General features: G+C 42.5%; 1 protein-coding gene across 31 annotated transcripts in view; it reads left to right on the top strand.

Moving 5' to 3' along the window:
• Positions 1 to 959: 959 nt before the first annotated feature.
• Positions 960 to 22,318, top strand: part of LOC119128338 (receptor-type tyrosine-protein phosphatase delta-like) — a 198,862-nt gene continuing 177,503 nt past the window's right edge. For 18 of the 31 annotated variants that reach the window (XM_037260618.1, XM_037260617.1, XM_037260615.1 and 15 more), the window contains exons 1-3: positions 960 to 1,117; positions 1,230 to 1,340; positions 1,430 to 1,469. The gene's annotated coding sequence lies outside the window, so the exon portion shown is untranslated. The remainder of the gene's footprint in view (positions 1,118 to 1,229; positions 1,341 to 1,429; positions 1,470 to 22,318) is intronic. The other 13 variants (XM_037260633.1, XM_037260623.1, XM_037260631.1 and 10 more) reach the window with 1 other exon arrangement.

The following is a 22,318-nucleotide window of genomic DNA, read 5'->3' as shown; positions in this document are numbered from 1 at the left end:
ATGACATTCATATTAACATTGTTCTGTGCGCGCTTTAGTCACAGCCAATCTTTTTTTGGTTACTCACCAAACTAGTCGGTAAGGTTCAATACAAATGAAGACAAAACATATTTGGCAGGCCTTGATAAAGCCGCCAAGCGAAACAATTTCACGTACCTTATTTATTATATTCCACCTTATGTGATAGTATTAAATTGCACCTCTTTGTTTAATAGGATTTTCGTTTAGTTAATTTGTTTTTCAACCTAGTGTCGTTCAAAATATAAGCTGCAGGGGGCAGTAATGTTCCGAAAGTCGCTCCGCCAACACACCGCACGGGCGTCGACGGTAAACTGTAGGAGACAAAAATGAGCGAATAATCGCGATTGTGATGATAATCGATCGTGGTCAAAATATAATTTGACCATGAAGAACAATAATGACAGTAGATGTTTAAGTACCTGTGAATTCTTGAATCCTTGCCGCTAAAGTTATTGTTAATTTTTAATTTCTTTCAAAGATTTTATTCAAAATGACCTTTTTGTCTTTTAACTTTAGATTTGTAGATTTGTTTTGAGAAGATGGAAATATGTAGCATTAAAAGTCACCATTAGCTGTGTTTTTTTAAAATCACCCTTCACATTAACGGTGCACAATGGAAAAATCCGTAACATTGTGGCAGTTATGTTTCAGTGCATCTGGATTTAGTCTGCATTATTATTATTATTATTATCAGTAATATTTTTTTTGCCATGTGCCAATGTTCAAGCTCCAAAAACAAATGGCCCCCACTTCAATGTCCATAGACCAGCAAGCAGCCTGCTAACTCATACATACATTAATTGTAATATTCACTTGGAAGCGTGCATAAAAATTAATCGACTGTTTTGACTTTACCGTTCTAGCTTGCCCCCGTGCGGCGAGAGTGGGAATACCTCCCTCTCTCACTTTCTCTCCTCCCGCTCACACACGCATTCTGGTTCTCTCTCCCTCCAAGCCCGTGAGCTGTATGAGTGTGCGCGCGTGCTGGTGTAAATCTGACAGCGCGCAGCGGCTGCATTTCCTCGGGAAAAGCGCGTTTTGCTCCCTGCCCGTCCTCTTCTTGGCGCTCTCATCAAGACAGTGCCGAAGAGAGCAGGTACCATGTGCCCCGATCCACCTTTACATCTATAAACATTTTTACTTTTTTTTCCCTGCTCATCCCAGATGTTGGACTTTTGATGATGGCTAATGGAATTCTTCTCTTACAGTTTCAAAAAACAACCACAACCTTTTTGGAATAAGAAACGCATTGCTGTTTTCTGACTTGGATGAAAGGGACTCCTCTGGAATTTCTTCCGGAATGAAACCTTCAAGCCCTGGTAAGTAAGATGTTGGGATGAGAGAATTTCAACCTTGACTGTGGCTACCACATCTCCCTAAACCTCTCTGTCTTTTTTTCCCTATGCAGTTACCGGGTGCTTTACCGCTCAACCGCTTCGGCGCGTATAGTAAGTGAACACTTTTCCTCTGCATCTCTTTATGTGCGGTGAAGTTGGGATGCGTGATGTTCCGCCACGTACATCCCTCATCATTTATACATTGCTTATGCCACTCGCTGTGCACCGTTAACCGCTGATGGGGAAAAAAAAGCGGGATGCAGCAACAGCAGCATTTCAATGGGGGCATGCTGTGAAAAAAAGTTTTTTGGACACCTGGAGAGTATTTTTTGGGGTGGAGTGGCAATGACCTGTTATTTGAACCTTCAGAAGGGTAACGGTGGTGTTGAAAGCTGAGATCGTGATGGAAAAGTTTAGAAAAGTTGATAAGGAAAGTGGTGAACGGGGGAAGGTGTTTGTCATGGGAGGGCGAATGAGCGCCGCCGACCGTACTTCCGAGCTGTCGCAAGGAAGTGGGCTCCACTGGCCAACACTCAACCCCCCCCCACCCCACCCTCTCCCAACATCTGAGGAAGCCTTGGTGTGAAAATTACTGAGGTCGACAAAATCAATTTTCCCCCCCTGCTTATTCCAAATGTGGTTTTCAAGATGTTTTTTGACACTGGGGGGAAGAAAAAGTACCTTCATGCAAGACTTAGCATTTGCAATATATGGCAGGTCAAGAAATGTGTGACATCATCACAGCGATCAATAAATCCGATCAATTTTTCTCTTAAGTATTGGGTTGAATCATAAAAAAAAAAGTTAGACCCTGTAATGTGAACTGCGATTTTTTTCCCCGAATATATTACATTGAAGATAACTGTGCACTATGTCTAGAACCGAGTTGTTGAGCCTTTAAATGTTTTTCAGATTTTTTTTCGAGGGGGCGTGGTGGCTCGAAATAAGCTCATTGACGCACTTACGTTGCAGCCTCCCACACGATATCGTCACGCTAATCACGTTAACTGCCTAATTCATCTCTTTCTTTCTCTATTTTGAAATTGGGTAAAAGTGGCTGACTCACCAACTTGAACTACATCGTCATCTGTAACAGTAAATCTGATTGGCTGTTAGAGATTTTGACATTTTTGCAAATTTGTTTTGCATCCTTTTTTTTTTGTGGAAATCTGAGTTTGGCCAAAAATTTGGCAGTTCTCTTATTAGCCTGACGAATGACTATATCCGTTGTATGGTACAAGTGATGTTTGATTGACAGTTGACACATGAGTAGGGGCGTGGTTTCATCATATTATCATATCATATATATATATTTTTTTCTTTTTTTTTTTCTTCATGAGTTTCAACCCTCGTTTTTGAAAGCATTCATTTTTAGCAATATTATGAACACTCTACTCTGTGGCGTGTCAAATTTTCCTTTTTATGGGGAGTGTAAGTGAATTATTGGCTTTACTAAATCCGTTCCAGTGTCAAACCATGACTGATATTTTGACATCCCTCACGTCACACATACAAAATCTCAAGCCCTTATTTTGAGCAACGTACCCGCGAGAATCACCTTCATGGAGGTCCACGGTTTCGGACTATAAAGCAACCCAGTCCCGTTGGGAAGTTTTTATAATGAGGCTGCACCGTCAGATCATTAGATAAACCTGCCACTTTTTTTTTTCTTTCTTCACAAAACTGCTGAGCTGCCCTAAAATATTGTGTCTGCGCCTAATGTAAACACAGAAAAAATCTAAACGGGGAAAAAAAACCTTGGTCGTTCATCTTATGGTGTTTATTTATTTATTTACTCACCAGCATGTGTGGCTGATGCCTCCCTTGTTTTCTTTTTGAAAACAAAAAACAACAACAAACAAAAAGTTTGTGTCCCACAGAGTCTGCCTAGCAACAACTTACGATGGAAAGGGTTTGGCCAGGCAGTGTTTTTTTGTTTTTGTTTTCTTTAAAAGTTCTGTTCTTGTACCTGTTTGTGTGGTTTAGCCCACAGTTTCCCCCAAGTTTTATATTTCATACAGAGTGTACAAATAATTACAGTGACTAAATTTGTTCTAATCATGACCTGCTCGCAATCCCCTATCGCCTTTGGCCATCTGCCCAGCAATAACTTCAAATCCTACTGGCACTTTTAGTGTGAGAAATGTGCCCCCGCCACGAATCTCTAAAAATGCTGCGCCGGACGAAAAGCGGATCACCTGCGCTGTTTACTTGTGCGAATGGCTCCGCTCGTAAATCAGACGCTTGTTAAGTCGCTCTACGACAATGTTTGCCTTCCGCGGGAGACGTGAACGCTATTAAGGTTGATCTATGCGATCCAGCCGCTGACTTCCCCCCCAATTAAAGGATTCTTTCTTGTATTCCGGCCAGTGAACGCGCTTGCATATGCAGCTTCTCTCTCACTCGCCATATAAATTCCGCCGCTACTCTGACGGGTATGAAGGCAACCAGCAGTAAGCACAGCTCCAAGCCCGGAACCCAACAAGAGAAATCAATTTGACCCTACTCAGTTCGCATCGAAAGGGAATTCCAGGATGGAAAATGATTGCAGAGACGCTGAGCAGAATGTGGGAAGAAAAGAGACGTAAGCAGACGGGAAAGTGAAAGCGGGATCTGGAACGGCCATTTTAAATCAATACGCAGACTCTCTTCCGTGGAGGATCGTGGCTAAACGTATAACCGGGAAATTAGGCCATTGTTGTTTATGACAGTAATCTCCCGCTATTTGTAAGATGTAGCGCCATATCGTCCCTTTTGTTTGTTCTTTTTTTTTTTTTTACTCACTTGGGTTTGAGCATGGGAAACACCAGGGAGCCGTGATTCACTTACAGCTGAGGCTGGAAATAATGGAAAGATCCTCATTTCCATTGAGAATCATGGATGTAATTTAAACGACTGAAGAAGATAAAGCATACACTTAAAATTTGAAAATACATTTTGTAGAGGCTGTGTCCTCGACCAGTCAGGCCGCTATGGCTACTCTTTCAACAAAAGAGATTTTTTTTTCGCTCTGGCTGAAATAAATCCTATTAAAGGAATTTAACCTGAATATTCTGGATATAAGTGAATGCATTTTTAGAGGACTTGCTTCAGGGTGTGCTCAGATCAGGGGTCCCACAACTTTTTTTTGCACCACCAATCACGACTCACCAGTTGTCTGAAGCTGAGCCGTGATTGGTTGTCACCAAACACCTGCCAACTGTGATGTCATTTTCAGTTGACAGGAAGTGACAAAATGGCCGCCCCCTTGAGATGGATAAGATTGGATGAATTCTGTTGCTTAACTCATATTCCAAAAACATAATATTAATCTAAATTTCTTGTTTTGACTAGTGGGGTCACAAATATTGTTGTAAAGAAAACCTTTGAGTTGACTTCCCCTATAATGGACTGTCCATCGCGTCTCGAATTATTAGTATTGACCACTGTAGCCTCACTTTTATTCTGGTTGTCAGTGTTTTCCTCTGCAATGCTGATAAACCCTAAAATTGTCATGAATCACAAATCTAGGGATTAATGATGATAATGAACTTTTTCCACCATCTCGGAATATGACAGAAAATGTACAGACTGCTCGTGGAGTGACAGTAATGGGAGATGGCATTTCTATTTTTTTAAGGCTTAGAACATCGCAATCCCTCCGTAATCCTGTGTGTACAGTGATCTGAAAGGGAGCACACATGTAAACACCCCCATCTCGCTCTCAGACAGCCCTGCCGGAGCTTGGCCGCTCGGCATCATGGGGGAATAACAATGAGGGATTGAGGGAAAGCGGGGATCAGTCTCCCTCGCGACGCTCGGGCCATACTGGGCTCGTCTTTATCTAAGACCCCGGCTTCCGGAGCTCAGTTCTGCTCGTTTGGAGATGACAAACCAAGGGTAGTGAGGAGGAGCGTCTTGGTTCTCCAAACACCCTCCCCCCTCTCTTTGCTCTTGTTACATGGCAGGGCCTTGTGATCTCATTTTCGCACCACTTGGCCAATTCGCAGCATGGCCCTCTTCCGCTTCATGTTCCAACAAGGGGCAAGCTGGGATCTGTCGAACCCTTTGAACACACCGTGCAAAGTCCTTCTTGATATCGTTTCGTTTCGTCTTCTAGCTCTAATTCCGACGAGTGAATCCACTTTTTGAGGTCTCGACACCTTACCAAATGTCTCAGGCATGTGTAGCCGAGTATAATGATGTCTTTTTTTACTGTCCTGGGCAAGAATCGCTCAATAACCTACTTGGCCTGGTCATTTCCAGATTTTCTTTCAAAGCAAACTTATCCTAGAGCAAACTCTTGGGTATACTTTGGTCCTCAAAGGCTCCTATCCTGCATGTTTGATATGTTTCCCTCCTCAAACACAGGATTGTTATCCTCTTCAGATCTGGCTGAAAACCACTGGTGTCAAAATCTGGTCCTCGAGGCCTCCTATCTTGTTTTAGATGTTTCCCTACCTCTCACAACCAATTCAGCTCATCAGCAAGCTCTGAAGAAGCCTGATAACAATCCAAAACATTTGAGTTACATGGATCAGAGGATGGAAACATCTACAACATACAGGATAGTGGCCTTTGAAGACCAAACTTGATACTTGTGATCTAGAACTTGGAGGATAGTGGACCTTGAGGACCAGAATTGGACATCTGCGTCCTATAGTATTCTTCCGATTGATTCATAACTTGACCTACATACCTACGACAGATATTAATGACCCTAACTCTAAAAACAAAACCCTACACAGAACAGTGTAACAGTTTGTACAAACCACAGGTATCTTCAAGGGGGTACAAAATTGTTATTCTGGACGAAAACTCCTAAAATACTCCCTAAAGACTTGTGTATTGTAGGTTTAAACAAAGCGAGTATCCTTCGATTTTAGGTCTTGTAGTTAAATCTTACCGTAACATCACACAGCCCTGGAAAAAGGCCTTGAAATAGTCTGGAAAGATCAAACTCCCTCCACCGGATACCGTTCAAAAGAGAATTTGGGAATACCCAAGATGATAGCAACAGAATACTTAAATAAACTGACAGGGAAAAGGAAGGGGGGGAGGAAAGAAGATAAATGTGCCGTAGCATTCCGCTACAAATAACTTGGATCGATGTTCAAATTTAATTTGAGGCCAAGGGCCTTTAGGCAAAGTGCAATTCACGTCTTTTAGTTCCCCTCTGGGCCTGCCATTTGGGTTGGCAGGAGATGGACAGACGACCAAGCGCTATGGAAAAAGTTAGCGGTCGGAACGCCTCCGGGTAAGGGGAATACCTTCCTTTCACTCCTAATGTGCCTCCCCCCTTTGATTGGCTAATATGGTTAGCGCCATGTGTCCCTTATTGGATCATATCAAAGGTCACCGGAGTCCTGCAGACAAATCAATCTCTCCGTCTGAGGAAGCGTGGAATTGAGGCTGAGACGATCCATCTAGTCGGAATGAAAGTGGGTGAGGTGATGGGCGGTGGGGGAGAGTGGGGGGGGGGGAGTGATGGCAGTGCGCGAGGAAGGTGAGATTGAGCTGTTGACTTGGGGAATGTGATATCCTTTCGAGAGTTGGTGTTATTTCTTGCAAGTCCGGGGAAGAGCCGCCTTATTAACATGGTGCCGGGCAGACGTCATCTGTTAATGCGGTGGATTGAAGCCCCCCCCCCCCGAAAAACGTCCAACTTTCATTCCATATGTTAACACACAGAACCAAATTGGTTCCGAAGGTTGTCTCAATGGTGTGATTCTAGCCTAGATCCATACAGCAAGAACCCCCATTGCGGTTCTATTTTTCTTCCTCCTCTGAATTTTTTCAAGGGTAACTGTCTATTTCAGCCATTTCCAGGTTTTCTTGAGTCTTTGTCCCATCGCTGCCAATATCTGTTTATGCCAGCACCGTATAGAGACAGGCAGAACAATTAAATGGCCTTCCACCAGATAACAGAGCAGTTGACAAAAAGCCTCTGCGTTTTTTTTTCTTTTTAAGTTCCTGTGAATATATCGCCTTTGCTGTTAATGGCTCCACATTCCACACTGTCTTAGTCTTATTTCAACATTGTGACATTTGTCTTCGGTGGTTTGCCGGGAGACTTTTCTGACGTGAAATGCCTTGGTTCAGTCAAGTTTGAGAAACACTTGAAGACAGATAAAAGTTTCATCTTCCTGTTGGGCTTTGGTAGTGTGGTTAAGACCACAACTTCCAAGACTATTGAGACTAGAAGTATATAGACTGAGACAAGACCAAGATTTGGAAATCAAGACCGAGAAAAGACCAAGACAGTCGATATCAAAGAAAAATCATCCTCTCACTAATAAAAACAGCTTTTGACAATGCTACGTAAGCTAGCTTGGCTGTAATATAAATTCGCTGTTTGTTCTGAATGTTAGAAAACAACGATTGAGGGAAAAAAAATCTCATTGTCTATGACTGCGGTGTTCTGAGGGATTTTTTGGTTTTCCATTGATGACAATAGTATTGGCCTGATCTCGACACGTCTCGATCAAAAATCCAGAGACTGAGACAAGACCAAGTACAAATGAATTTGATTATGAGACCGAGACCCTTAAAAAAGTGGTCTCGAACCGAGTTTCAAGACCGATCTGGAGAACTTCAACACTTGGCCTAGGCATTGCAACAAAATTCGCTTGGACAAAGTACCACAAAAATTAGCAACAAGAAAAACCCGGCGACAGCGGCGTTAATTTCCAGTACTGCCCGGCCGACGTTTAGCGGTGGCTAAATCATCCGGCAAGCCATTTAATATGGTCCCTCTGAGTGTGCAATTAGTTCAATTAGCATTGACCTCTCAGGTCACCCGGCATTAAATAAAACCCACCAGTATATTTACTTCATTAAGCTTATAAGTCACTGTTTTAACAACTCACCGGTGGCCTCCCCTGCAGGCACGGTTACAAAGGTTAAGCATGAGCTAATGTTTGCTTAAGCAATGAGATCCGGTGGCACTATCACGCCGGGCTTGTCACGCCGGGCAAGAAAAAGCGAGAGAGCGCTTCTTCATATGGACAATGAGCTCACGCTTCATTTGTAGATGATCAAAAGGTGTTTCGACGTGAACATCCGTCCTCCCGTTCCAGACAGCCGTGCTAATTGCAGTCAGGCAGTGAAACGTATCTGGCTTGGGTAGAATGAGAAGGGAAAAAAAAAAAAAAGCCTGCAGTGGGAGTCAAAGCCGCCTTAGGTCTGAGCCAAAGTGTTTTAAATGGATTACACCAGTGTCTTTGCGATTACACGCTCCTCGCAGGGACCACCGCGGCATGAATTGAAGTTGATGGCGTTAAGGTGCATCTTTCTTTTCAGTTGTTCTTTCTTACCCTCTAATCTCCAAGAAGTAAAAAAAAAAAAAAAAACGGTTAAATCAACAGTGTATATAATCTCGGCGGTAAAGATGGCCGCTCTAATTGAATATGTAAAATTAGATGTGGATCGATTTTGTTTTAAATTGATATTATCATGCAGAGCCACTGTTATTTCCCATTTCAACCGCTTTGGCTCCAGTTCATTTTACGTATGCCTCGACTCATCCATTTAAGCATCTTCTAGCCAGGTCCGCCTTCTGGGCGGAGCAATCTTAAAATGTAGGTGTTCCCTGTCAAATCATTCTCTCATCAGCTGAAATACTTTTCCAAGTCTCTTGAAATGATAAATAATAAATACATAAATAGTGATGAGGCAGTGACAAATTGCGACTCCTGCTGACCTTTAATACACACGACTCCGCCCACTAATGAATACCACGGAGATTAGGAGAGAAACAAAAACACAAAGCATTAAAAGTGGAAGGGTAGTCCAAATTGGCCTTCCACATATCTCACACGAGTCTTTTGAAACTCAAAGCGTGCTTTATCTTTTTCCTTAATTGGACATTCGCAAGTCTCAGAAAAGATATAAGTGCCCCCCCCCAAAAAAAGCCACTTATCCACAATCAGGTGGCCCAAATGTGCCACCCTCGGCCTCTCCTCCTCGAGAGCCAGCCGGGTCTTAAAGGCTTTCCCGGGTTTCCATACCAGCGGACACAAGACTAATCACTGCACTTGTGATGATGAGAATATGATCTTAACACAATGACCATTGTGATCGCAGCGCAAATTAGCCATAGCTCGTGGCCAACGTATTTGGGCTCTTCTTATCCCGACCAGCCTCGGGCTGCTATTAATCTCACAGTGCAAAAGAAATGAATTCATGCGCGGAGGGATTTGTCGGGCTATGGATATGGATTACATTGTTTTACGTTTGAATTGGACTCTGAATGTAATTCCAGCCGAGTGAGATTAAATTTATCAGATGAGCGTGTCTTGATTGCTCGTGCCTACCCGTACTAGCCGTACGTATATACCCAGAGGAACCCAATAAATTTGTGCAAATTCGAATATCTCATGCGTATAAGTCACGATGGAACTTTGACTCCAATGTCGGGACAACAAAATCTTGTATCGTTTATCGTCAATGGGGTGGACACCTTTACAAATTCTTTTGCAGATGCTGGATTTTGTGGTCAGATTTGGTTGTGGGTTAGTTAGTTATCTAGTAATGGAGCGATTATCTAGCTGCTCCTTTTAAATGATGCCCCAAGTGGTCAGACTGAGACACTACAGTGAGGTCAAGCAGACCTTTGCTAACAAACTAATGTTCCAAAACCTCTAAAGAAGGGGTGTCAAACTCATTTTTGTCCCGAACCGCATTGTATTCATAGTTTCCTCCGGAGGGCCATTATGACTCAACTCGTGTATTATATACAGTATAGGCTACACAACAAACTGATGAATAATAAACTTTGAAATCAGACATTAGTAAAAAAAAATCAAATATTTAAAAAAAGATGCACGGTAATAAAAATTGCTAGTCATATCTGTCGTTTTTAAAAGTGAAGACAATTTGCAATTTTAATATTGACACATGAAGTCAACGCACAATTTGTCTTCGGGGACCACATAAAATAATGTGGCGGGTCATATCTGGCCCCCGGGCCTTGAGTTTGACACCAATGTTCAGTTGAAGTACTTATTTATTTGAGTTCCTTCATCCTACCAGATATATGGACACTGAATATTTGTGTCATTTTATTTTTTATTAATCGTTAGTAGTCGTAGGTAAAATACTATATCGAGATATATATCATGATTTTTTTTTCCCCACATTTTTTTCTAAAAATGTATTCCTACGAATTTTCTGGCAAGTCCGAGCAGTGTCCTACATGTGCCAGCAGTTTCCCGTATTTTTTTTAGCTAGAATTAGCGTATTCCCTGATAATTGTTCAGCAGCATACCACATGACTACGGAAACAGAAATACCGCACTTGTCTTCTTTCTGCTGACGACTTTATTTCCTCCCAGAGTGGTCTAACTTTGAAAATGTAAAAGCTGCGTTCCTTGTCGCATCAGAGAAAATCTCTCGCTGCATTTTCACGCCGCGTCGCTTTCCACATTCGTCTTCCTCCCCGAAGCTGCTCCAGCGCATGACGTACGGCAAGCGTCGTTTCGTACGGAGCGGGGCGGGACGTAACATCCGCCGTTTGGCAGCGGCTCACTGTTTATCCCACCGGGTGAATGAATTTTTCATAAACTAGCCCCGAGAGCTTCATAAACGGCGAGTGAAAACGAGTCAGGCGACGAGTTGAAAGTGTTTTGTGCCGCCGAGGACGCGCAGACACCTGGCGGACGGCGAGCCGCTGCCGCCCTGCCTCATTCACGTCTGACCCCGATATCCATTTAGCCCTACTTTATGATTACCATAAAACGTGGCCTGTGTTTAAAAAAAAATAAAACAAAAAAAAGCTACACGGGTCTCCACTTCCATTAGTGTCTGTTTTTACTGGAAGGGGCCAAGCGTGTCCCACGGGTGGGTCTGAAACGTTCTCCCTGTCCTCCGTAGTCTCTCTGCAATCAAGGACTATGCTTAAGTGGATGGCTACGCTGATGCTGATGTTAGCCAAATGGTTATTCATGCCGGCGTTGGAGAGATAATACAAGTTGAGTGTTTCCTCACAGAGAGAGCATCCTTCAGAGATAAAAGCTTTTATAACACTAGCGCCGTTGCCCATGCAGGGCCACGGAGAAAGCAAGTTAGGCTCGCTACGGTGAAGATGCCGCAGTACTTCCCCGTACTACGAATACCCGGATTCCCCGTGGATAGATCGAGAGCAAGATCCAAACACAAACCAATACCTCGTTCCGGAAGAGCTGACCACATCGTCTTTTTAAAACAATATTCAAGTTAAGTCAAGTCGAGTCAAGTCAGGTTTATTTATATAGCCCTACATCACAGACAAGTCTCAAAGGGCTTCACATGTACAAAGATTGACAATTATTCTCAACATCCCCTATATTCAGTTTTTACGTGGATTTACGTGGCCCTTAAAAACCCGACTACTGACAATAATCTGGTATTTAAAGGTTTATTGGTTGCAGGTAAATTTCGTCACTGATGTTCCCGTTAATTCCCATGGAAAGTTACCAACTTGGAAAATTGTAACAAAGTGTGCTTGAGGGTCGAAACTAGGCTACATGAAGTTAAGTACTGTAAGAGATTGTACTAAAATGGCTTCAAGATATTTTTTTGTTTGTTTTTCGTAGATTTCAACTTACCTTAAGATGAAAACGAGTCATTATTTTCCTTTCAAAATTCTCAACTGAACTCATTTTTATGGATAGAATATGGAAAAGTAATGTCATTCTGTCAGTTGCTAAACTTTTGCTGTGAATTTATTAATCAAACACTGTCTTACTCTGAGGGATTTTTGAATCCATTTGAGCCCATCTTATCTGGAGAAACCTTTTCAGGATAACGCAAATACCAGAAACCCCAATGGAATAAATTGTCGGCGATCAACGACTCAGCTGGTTTATTTAAGCTGCCATCCTGATTAGCTGCCTGCGCAAAACTGTCTTCAAGTGAGGAGATTAGAATGTAAAAGCGAGTCCCTCAGGAATTTGGGGGAAGGTGGGGCGGTTGTCATAATATATGCAGTTGGGGCGTATAATCTATTAGGAGCATTATGACGAGATCAATGTCGCTTCTTTATTCCCGATGACGAAACGAATACACTCATTAGCCGCCCTGATATGAATTGAAAGCTTTATTTTTTAGCCGTGCCGCACGGCGACTCGATAAAGTGGGAGGAAAAAAGAACTGTGTGGGATTTGGGGGAGGGGCAGGACTATTTCATCAATTACCACCTTGACATTCCGGCCGCGTCATCGGTGGGAATTGTACTCGCAGGAGATGCTTTTCCACCGGCCGACAATAATTGAACTACTGCGCCACGACAAATGAGAAAGAGCACCTAGACCCAACCAAAAAAAAAAATCGCTCGGCTCCCATGACAAATGACGCCACACCTTCCGACTGTGGGGGGAAAGAAAAGCACGGGACAAGATTCTGCTGCCGGTTGGGTTACACGGAGCATCATTCCAGATCGATATCGGTCTGCCAATGACCATGTCTTTGTTCAGGCCTCAAGCGCCTGCTGCATTCTCGCGCCGCCAAATCCGTCGCCCTAATTGGGGAAACGCAAAGACGAGAGAAGAATGGGCTGGAGAATTGCTCATGCGCTTTAGTTATCATTTCTTCCCCTGATATATGTACGGTATATTTTTTTAATGGAGGATTTTATAGTTCTATTTATCCTCGTGTGAATGCTGAGGCATTCACAGAAACTTTTGAAAGGATTTTTGCAGTTTTACATTCTTCGCCCACCCCTCGTCATTTCCGGCAGCACCGTTATACAAATGCTTCTGGCCGCTAAGAGTCATGCTAATGTTAGCGTTATTCTTGTGCGCTCGACGTCACGCGCCATCAGAGGCCGGTTGGGGATGCGGAGGCTGAAATTAAGCAGAAAGAAAGAGCCATTAGTCGAGAAACGGGAGCAAAGAGGAAGGAATATATTTCAGCCCCGGTATGAATTATTCAGCTCTCTCCCAAGACGAGAATGCAAACACATTATTGATGCTTTTGTGCTCGTGTATCCTCAGTCTAGACATTTTCTCCCAATGTCTCACTGGCATTTGCGAGGTGATTATCTACTTTTTTTTTTTTAAAACGACTTCTGATGACCTGGAACACAGCACCTCGGATGCGGCGATCAAAAAGGAAATGTATGAAACTTTAATGGTTCAGCTTAACATTTAAAATGTGAACTCCTCACCATGGAGAATTGTGAACTGTACCCGTACTTGGAATCGGGCTGATTTTTAATGATATGTTATACATGTTATCACCGAAGGGAAACTGGTGAACTAAACAAAATGATTATATTGAATCAAGCTGATTTTCACGTGATTATTAGCTCATGTAACTCATATGCTTCACAGTTTCCGAGTCAAACTTAGCATTTTGCGCCTCGGCACAACACACTGAATAGCAAAACCAAGAATCACAGACCTAAGATTTTCTGATAATTAAATCGGCGAGACGTTTTTAAAAAGCTTTGCACTCGTGACATACCCGCTAGTAATCACAGGTTGAAGCAAGCCTGGTGTTGTTTACGCTGCACTAGCTAGCCAGCAACAAGATTTAGCTGGATTGGTGGCGAAACAAGTGGAGTGTAGCTAAACACGTTACAGACTTGCTATTAAGTCAGTAATCATTGGCTCCATGGCCTGCATATAAGTTTCGTTCTCAAGAAGCGACGACAAGGAGAGATTGAGAAGTATTGCTAATTGCTAAGCTAACCTTAGTTTGAGATTAAATCGTTTAATAATGAAATCAAACACGTTACAGAATTGCTATTAAGTCAGTAATCATTGGCTTCATGGCCTGCATTCAAGTTTCATTGTCAAGAAGCAACGACAAGGAGAGACTGAGAAGTATTGCTAATTGCTAAGCTAACCTTAGCTTGACATGAAATCGTTTAATAATGGAATCAAGTGGCTTGGGTGAACGAATACATGTCACAGAAATCTGGAAAGTCTGAAATATATGTTTGAGCATGATTCTAGACAAGATTTTTTTAAAATAAGAACAATAGATTATATTAGTTACATTGTTTAATATAAATCTTCATACAGGTCCCTGAGACTAACCTGCAAAACAATTGCTCCTCAAAATTTGAAAACTGCTCCTCAAATGCAGTCATTGATTGATTCAAAGAAAGAAAAAAAGTTTTCACTTCAAGCCTTGTCATGCATTGGCCAACTAGTACTAGTGGGTCAGTAGGTCATGTGACCCCTTTGTTTAAACATTGATCGGTCTGGAGGTCTGTTACTAAACACAGCACGGGTGGCTGGACGGTCAAGTACTCATTAGTCACGCAAATAGTGCTGAGTGGAAATATCAATCACTAAATCTAGATGGATTGTTGAAATTGTTATTCATTCAAACAATCAGTCTACATGTCCGTCAACAAACGCATCCTCAGTGATTGGTCGGTCGTGACTCTTTCACGCTGGTGTTGGTCAGTCAATTATTCTAATGCCAGTATTCCCTCGGGAGAATATTTGCATATATTACAGCTAATAAAATAAAATGGGCTTTTGAGAAATGCATAATTCAGCAGTACAAATAGCCAAGTTAATCAGGCAAAAAAAACAACAAATTGTTTCCCCTCACTGAAGAATCGTAATCATTCGATTTTTTTAGAGAGCGGCTGCAAAGTGCCGTATAATCCAATCAAGGCCAAATATATGTACAGGCCAGAAGGTTTTTACACTCCTGTGACTGTTTACCCCCCTTCTTTTTCATATTCCTCCTCATAATAAACGTAACCACAAAACGGTGAGTCCCGGCCCCGCTTCTGGCGCAGAATCTAAATTTTTACCCGATTTCAGCGGCAGTTGAGGTTATTGCACCAGGAGAAACGCCGGTGGCGCTGTGATCACAAGCTTTAATGCTGCGCCTCTGCCTGCTGAGCCCTTTGGGGGTCCCAATTTCATCAGCTATATTACATCCCTCATTACCTTGGCTAGAAAGGGGAAAAATAATGTTGCTCTTTATGAACTTGGTTGGCCCCGAGCATGAATATGTGGCTTTTTTTTTTTTTATACTGTCCATCCCATTCATGTGAATGGGAAGCTTGGAACATTAATGGCTTATTGGATATGTGAGTATGAATTAATAATGTTGTTTCACTTGGCAAAACTACTGTTTTTTTTTTAATTACCTCCCTACATGCTGGAAGTGTGTTGGCAATGGAGTTTAAAGATGAGCTCATCTGATACATCTTTGAAACTTCTTCATTATGATGACCTAGTGGGATTTCATTTCATTTTTGTTTTTAGATCAAATATTTTTCACGATACGACGCCTCATTTCATTTCCTGCCAGTCTTTTTTCAGTGTAAGGTTCCTCATTTTAGAGAATGTAAGACCAATAGAATGTCGTACCTACCGAAATATATATTTTTTAAACATATTTTTATTTGATTGTTTTCATCTCAGCTTGAGACTCTGCATTGTTTAGTGTTTGATAGTCGGTTAATTAATTGTTGAAACTGTCTTTGTTCTAATGTCTGAGTCTTACTTTAGATGTAGCTGTGGTTGTTTTTGAAGTTGAGTTGAGATTATTTAGTAATCAGCATTCGACTGTGGCTTGGGCTACCAAAACGTAGGTTTCTGAACAAAATGCGGAGAAAATGAGCAACTTGTGAAAAAAAAGCATTGAAAGTTTCTGACACTAACAATTTTTTTTGTAATACCTCAAACTAAAAAAGAACTAAATCAAGACTGAGAGCGCGCTTTTGTTGGCAATGATGATGCAATAGTCGGTCTATGTCTGTCATTGCACTTGATAATCGTGAAAGCTCACAAAAAACATGCTAGTCACTGTTCATTTTTATCATCAACCTCAAAACCTTCATGCCAAACATTTTTCAATCAACATTTCACATCAGTCACTACATTTCATAATCCATCACATGCCCGACACGATCGTAATCGTCACAGCCCCTTCGCTTCGTCACTCTGCGCTCATTAGGCACTGACACGTTAGGTGGATTTTGCACAGAGCCCATTTTTTGCACCTAGCGATTGTGCTCCGCAGGCCGCAAAAAAAAAAGTGCTGAATGGACAGCGAGCTAATCCTCTCACACTCCAGAGTGAACTGCTCTCAGCGTTCCCGCTCACTTCTCATTCCCGCGGAGCTACAAACCGATCAATGCGCGGGCGCTACGGCCTGACTGAGGCAAAATATCCCCGCCTTGCTTCATTATGCATCGGATTCTTGACTATCCCCCGCTAGGATTAGGTGCATGTGTGACAGTGATGGTGTAAGCAGGAAAACGCAGCTGGAAATACTGCAAGGTCCCGTGTCTACATATTTTATGTTTCACCATCCAGCCAACATACTCAATCATGTATTCAACTTCAAGCACGATCACAGCTTAGGCATGTTGGAGTCAGCGATAAAGCCTTGGGGATTTTATTTATATATAAATGCGTCATTTGCTTTTCTTGTGCCGTAACCTTCGTTGTGCTTCTGTGAAAGCATTTGGCCCACTGATTCACAGTGGATAGATAGTCTCTTGAATTCATTTTAAGAATTTTCAATGTCATTCAGGTATCGACTTTTGGCCCACTGATTCACAGGGGATAGTCTCTTGAATTCATTTAAAAAATGTTGAATGTCATTCAGGTATCGACTTTTTTATTTATATATATATATATATATATATATATATATATATATATAATATAAAATGATTAAATAAAATTTGTTAAAGTTCAAAGTGAAATTTTGTTGGTACAAAAGCCCCTTAAACGCATTTATTTATTTTTGTATTTATTTATTTATTTATTTATTTATGTGTTTGCTTACTGTAAGCTACAAGCACAGTATGGTAACAGATGACTCAACTTACTTGCGGCAGTAACGAAAGTAAACTAATTGTTACCCGCAACGCAATACTGTATGTAACTTGCATATTAACCCCTCCTCTCAAAAAACAAAAACAAAAAAAAAACTTGAGAATGAAGCCAACAGCTTTTTGGAAAACTGCGCAGAGCTTAAACATTTTCTCGCTCATTATCACCGCATAGATGGCGTCTCACCCACCCTGCCCACCTTCTTGTGACCGCGAATGCTGTGATATTTCAGGAAAAGTTGACGCCTAGTTCCCAAAGTGTCGGAATTTAATTAACGCTGAAAGACGCGGGGAAAAAAAAATAGTAGAGAAGCGAGAAACGGAGCTTAGCGTTTATGGTGAACTTATGGAGATGCTTGTTATAGTTGGCAGGAATACAGTCAGGGGTCAATATGACCCGCTGCGTTTAACCATGAAAAAATGTCTTTGCCCTAAGACCTCCTCGGATTTGATTTGTCACAATATAGATCAAATTGAAAACTGAGTTCGAACAAGGCCAGCATTAACATTTTTATCTCTTTTTCAAAGTTTTCAATTTTTCAAGGGGTCATTTTAACCCGCCGACATAACAGGAGGGTTCAGCTCAGGAAAAGTTGCTGAAATCTTTGCCGCCGGCACCCAGGTGGCCGGCATAGGCGACGAATCCACCCAAGAAAAGCTCGTGCAATGATTGGCCCCTCTCTCCGGTGCACGTTACACAAAACCTTGAGGGGTCGGCATTCGGAACAAAGATGACACACTCGGGTGGCTAAAGCGAGATTTTTGCCGCTAACCCGTCGACAGGCCCCGCAGTTCATGCGAAGCGCGGCGCTCGCCTTTGAAGTTTCCGAGGAAGCACAAATGGGAGCGAGAGGGAGGGAAACGGACCCGCTCGCAGCTGCTCTGGCCTCCCCACTGAGGCAGCTGACACAGAGTTCCAAAAACGAGCCATTCAAAATGGATCGTTCTGCCTTTACAAAGAATCGCCTTTAGAGCGAGAGACTTATTCCTCATGCAAACGTTGGTCAGGCTACGTTTCCATTAGGGACATACGATAATGAAAATCAAAATAATCCCCATTATTTTGAATGATATTGAATTCACGATTAATAAAACGATTATTCATTGATTTCAAAACTTGGTGTTTAGTCAAAACATCACCTTTATTTTTTTTCTCAAGTACGAAATAACCAATCGAATTTTCATGCTTTGCACACCTTCAAACCGTGAATAAGCATTTCCCTTTTCTCTTTATTCTTAATTTGTCGCTTTGTTTTCATTATCACAAGTCTCGGGATTTACTAGGCTAACCTGGGACCTATAAAGAAAATAAATACTAGCTTTTGTTACTTTAGGCTAAATGATTCCATCCACTTGAATCTTAAAGATGGATCTCTTAGGTTTGCCCAGTGAAAATTGGTACACATCATAACGTGACCCCTCGCTCCGCGGCGCCTCGGCATCCGATCGATTCCACTTTGATATGATGGGATGCTCTCGGAGCGCTTTCCTCCTCTGTACAGTGTTGAGACGCCACGCTGCTACCTCGGTATTCAGGCCAAGATTCCCTCCATCTGCCATCCCACGCGGAAACTCATGCATAATAGATTAATTGTTCCTCACATCCACACAACCCCCCCCCCCCCAACAGGTTAGTATTCCTGGAGTCAACAACGCTCAATAGGTCACTCGATTCGCCTGGAAATTGCGCCGGCAAATGAATGGCTCCACAACGGACGCTTATATTTTAGTAATGGACATCGTGTTTCACAATTGCACCTCCGTGTACGGAAGTCAGCGGTGCCAATCCGACGTCTCGCTGACAGGCAATCGCGTCAGGAACCGAATCGGGAGGGGGACAGGACGAATCGCCAAGACGACCCGAGTCGAATATGGGCTGGCGTCTACTTTGCGGTGACATTCCGAGGATGGCTGACAGTCTTTGAGAAAAGCTGCCCTCTCCGTCGGAAATTTATCCCCCGCCTTTCCATTGACAGCGTCTCCCGTGTGGACATCTTGGGGATATTGCTTCCTGTCTGAGAGACTTTCCGTGTAATGGCCGTGTTCTTGGCATATGGCATTTATTTGCAGCAGCACTCCGCGAGTCTAAAAGCTGTGTTTAAACAACGCCAAATCTTTCACATCCTGACTGGTGGGCGGAAAACATCTGCAGCTGAGATATCACTCGCAATCAACGGAGATTTTCTGCGAGACGAATAATTGAGTAGCTTCAAGAGCAATGGCCGAAAAATGGCTACCTCGCCGCTGAACGGCGACATGTAGAGTTTTGTAATCGAGGTGTCCTGATTTCACTTTTCAATTTCAACCACTTCAGACACTTTAGATAACGTTCAAATTTACAGACGTTCTTGATTTTTCAAATTATTTGAGGTGCAATTGTTGGAAGAAAATGGTTTGAAATTGAAGTGTCCCAATTTCACTTGGGCTACCTCGTTGGGTTTTAAAGGTTGTAGTTATGCAGGGATGAATCCCGCAGCTAAATTGTAAGAAAATTAACAAGCTCGTTTTTTTTTCCAGTGGCTCAACCAAGTGAGTAACATTGAGAAGATCAAAGATGGCTTAGTTTCTGGCAAGGACATCTTATTACAGTTATCCCTTTTTAGGATCTTTTAATTGCCGAAGACCCGACAACACGAGGGAATCCTTTGCGAAATATTCGGCTCATGCATTCTTATTTTTGTCATTTTCAAACTTTTTTTTCCCTCCCAATCTTGGCTCCATCCTCTCTCCAATCCATCAGTCAATATCACTTAGATGTCAAAATTTAAGTGAGATCTTAACATAGTTTGATGTTTGCGAATCGATGCGAATTGATTCGTAGCTGTGAATTAGGTCGTTTGCTTTTTTGGGCCAATTTCTTATGAAATTTGGGAGCAATCTAGTTAGATATCCAAAATATATGATACAGTTTCAGAAAAGATCTCTTCTCCAAAGATTGGGCATGGAATGTATTAGTTGTACTGTTGTGTTAACATGACCGGTAACGTAGCGGGTGAAATAGTCCTGGAAAATAATTTCAACAAAATAATGTGGATCCGATCGTTCATTTTCAGCCCTTAGAGAAGCAATGGTTGAAAACGGAGAGAAACGAATGCGGGCGGATTTCATTTTGTCTGCGGCTTTACCTCGGCTATCCTTACAAAACAGACAAATCAATTCTTGGTGTTGGAGGTTCCTGTTGAGGCACGGCTGTGGTTTGTTACCATTTGAGTGCCCCACTTTCCTCCCCTTTTCAGCAGGGACAATTTGTGTCCGTCCAACATATCACCGGCCTGGCCCCGGTGCTCGGGCTGCATACGCAATAAGTTCCGATATGAAGCGGCGCTCGCCTCCAACACGGGCGCAGTTTGAGTGACATAGCTTGACGTGTTTAGCTCGTAGGCTGTCAGATGGCTCTTCCGCTTAGGAGTTTTGACACAATGAAAGATGTTATATTTCCTTGTCAGCACGGGTATTAGAGACGGGACGTCATGATGGTGAACTGATAGGAACAAGACATCTGCAAATGTTACACTCACTTGCTGCGTCGCTGACAGACAGGCTTTCGGTATGATCTCCAATTTGTAGTCGGATGGATACACTCAACTGCTGTCTAGTCTTTCTGCTATTCACAAAATGACTTTTTTTTTGGTACTGGAAGCTGTAATCAACTATTCGCTAAAAGATATATTGCCTATTTACAGTAATAGTAACATTAATTGGTGTCAAGGAAGTCTTGTTTTGCTATACAAAAGCGGGACACATTGATCTGTGGAGTTTTTCGGAAACACCGTGTTAAGTTACGTTCACGTCACAACTTCTCCTTCACTTCTAAGACAAACCGGCAAAGTAGTTCCTGCTCCAACTGCCAACACGAAGTACTTAAAACACTTGAACCCATCCGACTCTAAACGCTTGCTGTTTGTTCCTCTGCCCTTCCGAGTGTTTTGTCGACGGCGCACGGGGGGCGTCCCTCGAGCCGACCGTTCTCGTGTTTCCCTACGGAACATAACGAGACTCGACACGCTATTTACAGGCCAGGAGCCGACAAGCGATAAGTGCGCTCGAATCCTGCGTGGTAACCAAACCACGCTCCCTCAACACCCAAACTGTTCTGGGGGGGAAACTTAAAACTGGAGCACCTCTAAAGCCTCATTAAATTTTAACCCGTGGACTTGAAGTGACAGCACCCAGTAGAGGCGGTATTTTTCTCCGCAGGATCACGCCGTCTTTGCAGAGACAGATGGGATTTGCCAGTCTACGTTTGAAGGAAAATACTTCTAAAACTGAACAAAACTGCTCATGTTTGGGTTGTGTTTTTCAGTGGTGGTCAAACCACATGAAATAAAATAAAATAAATTAATATAATATTTTAATACAATATTGTGACTTACAGCAAGTCGTACGTCTGAGGTATTCCGAATCTCAATGGGTCTAATCATTTCATTGCCTCCCGATTGCCACTAATTGCCTTCAGCTATATTTTTGCACAGGCAGCATAGCAGACACCTGAAGGAAATAGATCTTGGGAAATATCACAATTTAATTTACAAACTGCACACTGACAATTGTCATTCTTCACATTTTCGGGGAAGGGAGGGGGGGGGGCTAAAGAAAATGATAAAATTGACTTCATAGTTGATTATTCTCGGTTTTCCCCAGGACTACAGCTCGGTTTTCTCATGCCGGTGCGTAATTTGACACTTGACAAAGTGTGGTGAGCTTCATGGATGGATGACTATATCTATTGGGTCTGCCAGCAGGGGTTTTCATTGAACCCCCCCCCCCCCCCCCCCCTCCCTCCCTCCCTCACACACACACACACACCAATATGCTGTCTTTCTCCTTCAGTTATGAACCATTTTCCAAAATGAAAGTCCTTCCAGGCCATTGAGAGTTAGAAAAAACTTAAATGTCATACAAAATTTGCTTGGACTGATTGCCTTGTTTGGAATCACACACTTAGTTTTACAGGCTTTAGCAATCATCTTGTCATGGCTGCTTTAAGAAACAAACTGGGCAATGTGCTTTTGATGGAATCGACTATTTATTAAACCCAATTGCGCCATTCCATCTCTGGCGGAAAATATCCTGTCCTTCCCTCTTTCTTCTTAATATCTAGTATCATCAAGTTCAAGTCAGTCCGCATTGCTGTTGGCATTTGAAACAAATCAGCTGCGGCAGGTCGGGATCCCCTTGGAATTGC

The sequence above is a fragment of the Syngnathus acus genome, chromosome 10 (genome assembly GCF_901709675.1).
Source record: "Syngnathus acus chromosome 10, fSynAcu1.2, whole genome shotgun sequence".
Taxonomy (NCBI): Eukaryota; Metazoa; Chordata; class Actinopteri; order Syngnathiformes; family Syngnathidae; genus Syngnathus; species Syngnathus acus.
Note: the sequence above shows the minus strand (reverse complement) of the source record. Positions and strands in the feature narration are given on the sequence as shown.